The following is an 8,408-nucleotide window of genomic DNA, read 5'->3' as shown; positions in this document are numbered from 1 at the left end:
GACATGTCGTTAATGGTATGGTCGCATAGCTCCCAACTCTTGAGAAGGCAAATGCTGGTCCATGCCACGAATTGCCGTCCTGGGGGAGGGGTATATGGGGGGTGTCTCCCTCCCCTTTTTATTTTTTTTTGGAATCCTGGTGATGCCTACATATAAAATGGTGGCACCTAGAAAGGCTTTTGTCACCCACAATTTTCTGAGAAATATGCATTTTTTTGTGTGTAACATCAATAAATTGAGTAGTAGGTGATAATTCATTCTTGCCCGTGGCATGAAAATGTTCGCTGCTCGCCCCAATGAAATGAAATATAGCCTAATTTGAGGTTCAAATGATGATGTAAAGGAGGTTTTATACTCTATTATGCTAAATGCTAAAGAAATGATGGTTGCTAAGTCCAAATTTGATGCAATTTTTTTATGTATACTTGTCAATTACAATGCAGGTTTTTGGGATGCTTGCGCGGGTCAGGGGCTTTGGGTGTTAGAATGCGGGTCCAACCCGCGAATTGTGGGTCAGTTGGGAGCTCTGTGGTAAGAAGGTTAAAGTGTTCTCCAAAAACCTAAAAGATGAATTCATGACCTTCGGCACAGGGGTAAACTGGACTCCTCCAGCTGCCTTTACTACATTTTACTGCATTAATACAAACATATGGTGGCTTCCACGCCAACTCTCGACCAGAGTATGCTGTATTGGCCCCAAATAAACCAGATATTCAAATATGGTTACCTTTGGTCAAAGTTTTGAAACTGGTTTTATTACCACCTTCCAGGAAATTTACCTCACTGGGACATTCAGGCATCTTATGCTTTCAATTAGAATGCCTTAGAACAATTTGGAAAGTAAAGACCTCTAGGAATATATTAAATATTCTAGCAATTATAGCATGCTAAATTGGGGACAATACTACATAGCCCACCTTGAAAATATCCTGTAACCTACTCTGGATAAACACTATTTAATATGGAAGAAATGCTTTGGTTAAAGTATGAATATGGTCACTTGAACATTAAGAAATGCAAGTGAGATAGTGGTAAGTTTTCCCTGCTCATGGTTATTGTATATAGTTGAACTCAATGTAAGAACTGTACAGATGCAATCAATGTGTTAAAAATAAAAACATGTTACAATACTGACTTACCTAACTTTAGAATAAGCAATACAAACAATAGTAGGGCAGTGTTCCAAATACGGAATGCAAGGACATATACCCAAATAAGGCTAGGAGACGCCATGCCTCCATTGTGGAACTTCTCCATGATAAGTATAGCAGCTTTACATGCAAAAGAACTTTTGCCAAAACTTCAAAAGACCCTATAATGTCCCCTGCATTTCAAACATCTCCATCTGCCACTATCTCCATCTGCCACTGGGCCCCACTGGGGTTATCATGAGAGCACTGAATGAACTGTTTTATCACTACTAGCTGCAAGTTAGAGTACCTCTTCAACACTCTATGACATCATAATATATGTTATGTTAAATTGATCTCACACAATACAAAATAAAGACAAGTTATTCTGTACCAACAATAAATAACCCAAGATCAATGTCACATTAGAACTACTGGTATGACTGAACAGGCTACAGTAATTAAAAAGATCAGATATTGCTATCATGGAAAGCCAAATAGTGTACAATCAAGTATGTAGTGAAACCAATATTTCAATCATTTACTTATTTAATATGACACAGTTGTAACTTTGATGACATCAATTATGTAGTTTACTTACACTATGAATGAACATGCAAATCAATGCTAAATACTACAGAAAGGAGAAGGATACATAACACACTGAATGCAACAATCAATGTTTGACACCATGGAGAAGATAAATTCTTATGATACATTGCACTAGCTTAGTAACTTCATTTTACTGAGTCACAATGTTTGTTGTTGTCTGTTATGGTACAGTTTGTTCAATTGTCTTGAAGCCTTGTGATATCTACATTCTGGATACTTGTTACTCCCATTGTCCACTCTTGTGTCCTTGATGTATGGTATTTAAATAAGCTGAGAAACTGCTTTGACATCAGCTATTTCAAAATTGTCCGTATCCATGTTAACAACGTTCACTATGCAAATCCATAGCTTTCACTGGAGAACAAGAAATATGACAATCATCTTACGTAAAGTAGAGAAGCACACATTTATTAATGAAACAATCCAACACAAATACTTCCAGTTCCAACCCTTATATCTGCTTGCAAAACATCCATCATGCCATAACGCTATGCTGTGCTGTACTGTTCCTCTAAAGGATGTTCTGTACATCTGTAATGTGAAATGAAAATGGAAAAAAGACATACTTATGTCACTGTGTGAGGACAGAAGTATCAGAAAGATATACCTGTTCAAATGATTTTCCAAGATATGATTTATTTGATTTTAATTGCAAAAGAGACATTCAGGCTCATAGCCAAGGTAACTGGGTTGGAGCCAGCATAAATGTTATGTTTGTTTATTCACTGAGATTGTAACTTGCACTCATTGTAATAACTAAAAAGTATTGTTCAAATCTGGGTGAAAGTAGACCCCTTAATGATGCCCCTAACACGTTAAACTAGAAATATAGCTCACACTCAAAATTTGCCAAAAATGTCAATGTCTTTGCTGATATGAAACTATATGCACATGACAACCTGATCAGATGACAACTACAGTATAGGCAGTTAAGAGTAACTATCTTTAAGCAGTGCAAGTACTGTACTGTATGTACAAATGATGCCACATCATCATGAAACATAAAAAGAAAACATAAAGAGAAAAGAATAAATGTGCAATTTTTGAACACAAACTGCTTCAGACAGGTAGGTAGCACATTCTACAAGATTGGTAAATGTCTTTATTTTTCAGAGATAAGGAAAAATACTACAGGTACTGTTATCATTAACTTGTGGGGTTTGAACATTTTTGGGTCCCTCACATTTACAGACCTCCAGTGGCTGTATTAGCACCATATTTAGCACTACATGTCTATGTCATTAATATAGCATAATACAATAAATTAATAAATGTGTCCAATGTCCTAAATCTGGTTAGTCATATACAGTCCTACAGTAGTAGACTGCAGACCTAGTTAAAATGTAGACTTATTTACAGCATGGAATGGTTACAGTATGTACATCAAAAAATTACCAGTCTCCACTGGGGTATAGCTGCTGGAGTGCATTGCTGCATCAGCCTCTGTTGGGCATGGCCTTTCGTTGAGGAACTAGTGTTATCTTTTCTGGTTGATCAGTTTGGATACCAACCTCTCGAGTTTCTTAATTGGGCACACACCTTCAACTGAAAAAGACAAATAATACCGGGATGTGCAAAGTTAATAATATATCAGAATGCATACTGTACACATAGCAGGGAAGTGCTCATGAATATTTGAGTGCCAGGCAGATTGGGCGGTAGTGTGATCCACACCCTGGGAGAGGGATTTCATGGGTGGGGTACCCCCCGGCCCCCCCCCCCCCAAATGGACAAATTTTGCACATGAAGTATGCTTAGGTGGTGCTATATTCCTATTCTGTGCCATATATTCTCCCAGATTTTGGTTATGGTAAAACTTATTAAATTATCATCAAAAAGTGCTGGGCGAAAAAGTTTAAATACTGTTTGTGCGGGGCGGCATTCAGAACTGCTGGGCGTACAGTAGCTGCCCAGTGTGAGCAAATCCCTGACATAGTGAATTATATAACTTCCAACATAAATTACTGAATACCACATTTTGCCCTTCACTAAATAGTCAAAACTTCAAATCAAGTTTGCAAACACAGAACAGTAATTACACTACTAGTTAATACAGAACTTTGCTATTGGCAGCATAAATTCATCACATCTGCTTTATGATTTACAGTATGTATAGTGTCAACTCTGCAAGTATTCAAGAATGGTCCATTTACTAATATAGTGCAAACCTAAACTAGTGATGTGCAACAGTTTCTATTATATTTCTTATTTCTATGTTAGTACAGTAGTATACACCTGCAGTATTATAACTCATCTACTAATACCTTACATACACTAAATGTCATAACGTTTTGATGTTACAATGGCAATGTCCCAGTAGGCTTGCTCATACACTAATATGTCACCAAATTTCATCATGTTCAGGGATGCATAATTGCTTTCAAAAATATAGCTAGGCTTTGCTTATTTCCAAGACTAAAAATTACGGAATATTCTACAGGAGTGCCCTAAACAATGAAGTGTTTAAAAGATACTATAGAAACATGATATGGTATATAATGGGTGACCATTCTAGTTCTCTCACAAATCAGTAGTATCATTTTCATTTTGTATAATTTTTAGAACTGCATGATCAGATTATGTGTAGAGCTATGAAGCCTATGATGTTGTTATATTTTGGCAAATGTCTTTAATTTCTATATCATGATGAAATTATCAATTATTGTAAGACGGACTCAACGACCCCCGGAATGGTGCGTCATGTCCAATGAAGCGCATATTTGGTGCGTTATTACAACTACAATATGTGCGTCAGTGTCCGTCAATGTGCCATGCATGGTGTATCCTTTAAATTAAATGTGGTAAATTTTGTCGAACATAAAATGGTGGCATTCACAATTATTGGTGACATTGATTTGTTGTCCTTGATATTATGATTAAACAACGATGATAGCAAACTATCATGTTATGAATGCATAAATATGTGAACAATATCTACTATCCTTCACTAATTCAACAAAGGAGCCTGTAGAGCTACAGTAGTGTAGCTTCTTTCTGAGAAGGCTTTTGAGTTTTGAATTAATTTGGAAAACTTAGTTATATCAGTTATCACTTTACACTACAGTTACAGGAAAAGCCGCTACCGTTTTTTTAAGTTACTATACCAAGTTGGGAGTATTATAGGCATACTCTAATTTGGGATAAAAAGAATTTAAATTACAAAGTGGCTATTCTTACGACTAGTCATAACAATAATTCCCATTTACGCATGCACAGTTGCTTTAACGTGGCTATTTTTACGACTAGGAGTACTATTTTTACGACTAGGAGTAACAATATTTTCCGGTTAAGGGTTGGGTTAGGGTTAGGTTTACCCCTACTACATGCACAGTTGCTTTATTTACTTTACTGCGCATGAATTCGCCGATGTCGTAAGAATAGTTTATAAATAATTGTTATGACTAGTTGTAAGAATAGCCACAGCCTTTAAATTAATGCGTACATTTTTTTTTTTGCAAGTGGAGAATCATCCACAGCTAAAGTGGCTATGTGGATTGACAAACAAGTGAAGCAAAGTAAATATCCTAGCCTATGCATATTAGACTTAAAAAAGTAAAAGAACCCAATGCCTTAGTAACTTAATTCATCTTGGAGTTGCTCAGCAGATTGGAGGTTATTTCACCACTTAAGAACCCATTCTCAGACAAAAAAAAAGCCAAACTGAAATGGCTACACAAATTAGTAGTCTATAACTGAAAATGACCATGCATGCTAATATGCAGTAAATTTTCAAATTGTCAGACTAATTTATTTGTTGCTAGGAACTCTATAATTGTGCTGGTAAAGTAGAATAGGAAATGAAAACAGTAAATATTGCGTATAGGCCCGTCCCTCACGTATCTCATTGCATACTAGACTTACAGTTACAAAATAAATATGCCCATATCCAGTGTTCTCCACTACCGGTTTTGTCCGGGCGCGCCGCCCGGACAAAATTTGAAAAGGCTGGCTAGCGCCCGGACATAAAGCTACCGCCCGGACGAAAAACTCGGCCGCCCGGCCAAAAAAAAATACACTGGCACCTCGTCAAACATTTTCTAAAAGTCACTCATATTCTTTAAGAGTGACGAATTTGATCGAAACTACATGTTTTGTTTCTGCCGCGGCCGCGACGATTTACAAAACTGTCGATATTATGAAACAAACTACGTTCGGCAAAGCCCCGTTTCTAGAATGCCTAACAATGAACAGCGTGCACGATACGTACATCAGTTTACAACTGCAGTGTTTAACCCTACTTAAATATCACGGTAGGCTGGCTTCATGTGTTTCGAGTTTTCCAAGGTACCTTGCAAAACAAGCCCCTGTCTAACACCTGTTTTTTTAACATTTTTGGCACGTTTCCAAAAAAACTTTTCATGGAGTAAACTATTTTGGCTCCACTCTAGAATTAATTAGGTCAGTCAGTAAAGGATCGGTAAATTTATGCGAAATATTATCTTATACGTTCAAGAAAAGTAGGTAAATATCCCCGTAACATTAGGGTAAGTTAAACACACCTCAAGCCAACTGACTCCTTCGCATGAACAAAACAATCTATTCCCCATGATACACCAGGCACAGTCTATACCATACAGACATAGCACGATATCAAGGCCTCAATAGCTACAGTATGGCCATCTTTATGAAAGTAAAACGTGCAATCCCATGTTTTAGGCCACTTGGCATGATTAACTAAATGCTAAATATTGTTTCCATGTCCTTGTAGAGAACGTCAACTTCGCAAAATACAATTTAAGTTGTGTTTTTGTTGTTACGTGAGATCCGTAACGACGAAGTGGTTAGGCTATTTACTATACACTTAACTATGATAGGATAGTAATTTTTCCTTTTTTTGTGAAAATTCTAGAAAATAATTTCTTTTTCTGCCGCTCAACACCAGATGTGGTCTTATGGTTAATTCATAAATGGGTGTACTAGAGCCTTGTTTACATGAAATTAGTTGCATTTAGCACGAAATGCCAGTTTCGCGTGAATTTTTCGAAAGTATTTTGCTCGAGCTTTCGTAAAATTTGAAAGGTGTACCAACCTACTTTTCGTACACAATTGGTAATTTCTCTACTGATTTTCAGAGTTTTGTTCTCTATACAGTGAATGTTGTAAAGGCCGGGTTTTTACGAACTTCAAAAGTCATGAAGTTGATAAACTTTATTTCTTTTCAACTTTCTCACTGCAGTTGTTATCCTGTTGGTGTTGAAATAAATAAAGACTAATTTGTTATTTGATCATCTATTTATCATTCTTTCATTCATTGTGTGCATCTGTCTAATAGGGACTGATAATTGGTTGATATGCCTGAACTTGGCAGTTATCCCAGTCAAGCACAGGCTGTGTTGGGTTAGCCTTGCACAGTGTAGAATAATTTTTGATTGGACTTAGGGCCTATTCATTACTACTCATATTTCAGCAACAATTTTGAAGTGTTCTTATTTTTTTTCATTTGGCAAACGTAAGAGAAAATTTAAAACACTGCCTAAAAAATACCAATTCCTGGAGATACATGCAAGGCAAATATAGCACCAAATATTGCACCATTTGGCGTCTAGCCCACCTTCGGAGGGCAAAAATTTTCCAAAGGGGAGGGGGTGTCCCACTCCCCCAGGACGGCGATTACCCACAGGACGGCGATTACCACCCGGACAAAAAAATGACATGCGGAGAACACTGCATATCAAAAATGCTCTTGACAGGAATAACCACCAATTTGAGGTAGGCCCTCCATGGTGCATAATTTTATAAATCTGGGCCTGGAGCTAGGCCACAGTAGTCCTACTTTTGCTATTGCCCCGCTCATGAGAAGTTGCATTTCTTTCGAGTTTAATTTTCTTGTGGGGAGATCTCCCTACCAAATCCATATTACACTAATGTAGGCTAAGTCCTATTCATATTTGCAAAGCTACCGAATCATAAACCAAACACATGATACCGCACACTTCCATACTGATCATGCTTAGTAGGCGAATATAAGTAGAAAAGCATAAATAACACTTCATGAAATGTTCGGTCTAGGCTAGGCTACAATTTGTACAGCAGCCTGCACTGCAGTAGCATGGACACTGCGGAGTTCGGACACCTAAGCTTTAAAACACCCCAAAACTATATCTCATGGTATAAATCACCTGAAACTATACTTGATATGGTTGGGTCATTTTGGAGAGAAAATAACTGTAGCTTCGTAGTTTTTCGTGCAATTGGCTCTTGCTGTAGGTTGTCTCATCGTGAAATCGCGTATTTCTTAGGGGTGTCCGAACTTCGCAGTGTTCCAAACTTCGCAAAACTGACTATACTACTACTGTACTACTACTAGCCTATGTCTCTCGGTGTATTAGTTGCCTTAGTTTGTAGTACTCGTAGTAGTAGGCCTAGCTAGCATGATCTATTGAACAATATAACAATGAAGCCTACGGCAGACCAAACACTTCGGCCGGAAAACGATGCAGTAGCCTAAATAGTAAATATATAACGTTAGTCGTTAGCATAATTTGCTGCCTACCTTCTCGTATGATCTGCCATGCCAGTCCGTGAAGGTAGCATTTGTCATTTTGTCGATCCCCGATCTCTGTTCCAGTAGATCGTTTTTGGAGACCCAGTCCACGTACGTAGCACATGCAGCTCAAGTACACTTTTCATTTCATGTCCGTTTTGTCGCTCACTGCTTTTGGCATT

At 37.6% G+C, this 8,408-nt stretch overlaps 1 long non-coding RNA gene across 1 annotated transcript; it reads right to left on the bottom strand.

Annotated features, from left to right (window-relative positions):
* Positions 1 to 1,032: 1,032 nt before the first annotated feature.
* Positions 1,033 to 7,373, bottom strand: LOC139983990 (uncharacterized). Its single transcript, XR_011798912.1, has 2 exons — positions 3,138 to 7,373; positions 1,033 to 2,273 (listed from the first exon to the last, which is right to left on the bottom strand). It is a non-coding gene; the product is annotated as an uncharacterized lncRNA (long non-coding RNA).
* Between the last annotated feature and the right edge of the window lie 1,035 nt (positions 7,374 to 8,408).

Source organism: Apostichopus japonicus, chromosome 2 (genome assembly GCF_037975245.1).
Source record: "Apostichopus japonicus isolate 1M-3 chromosome 2, ASM3797524v1, whole genome shotgun sequence".
Lineage (NCBI taxonomy): Eukaryota > Metazoa > Echinodermata > Holothuroidea > Aspidochirotida > Stichopodidae > Apostichopus > Apostichopus japonicus.
This window is presented reverse-complemented; position numbering and strand designations above follow the sequence as displayed.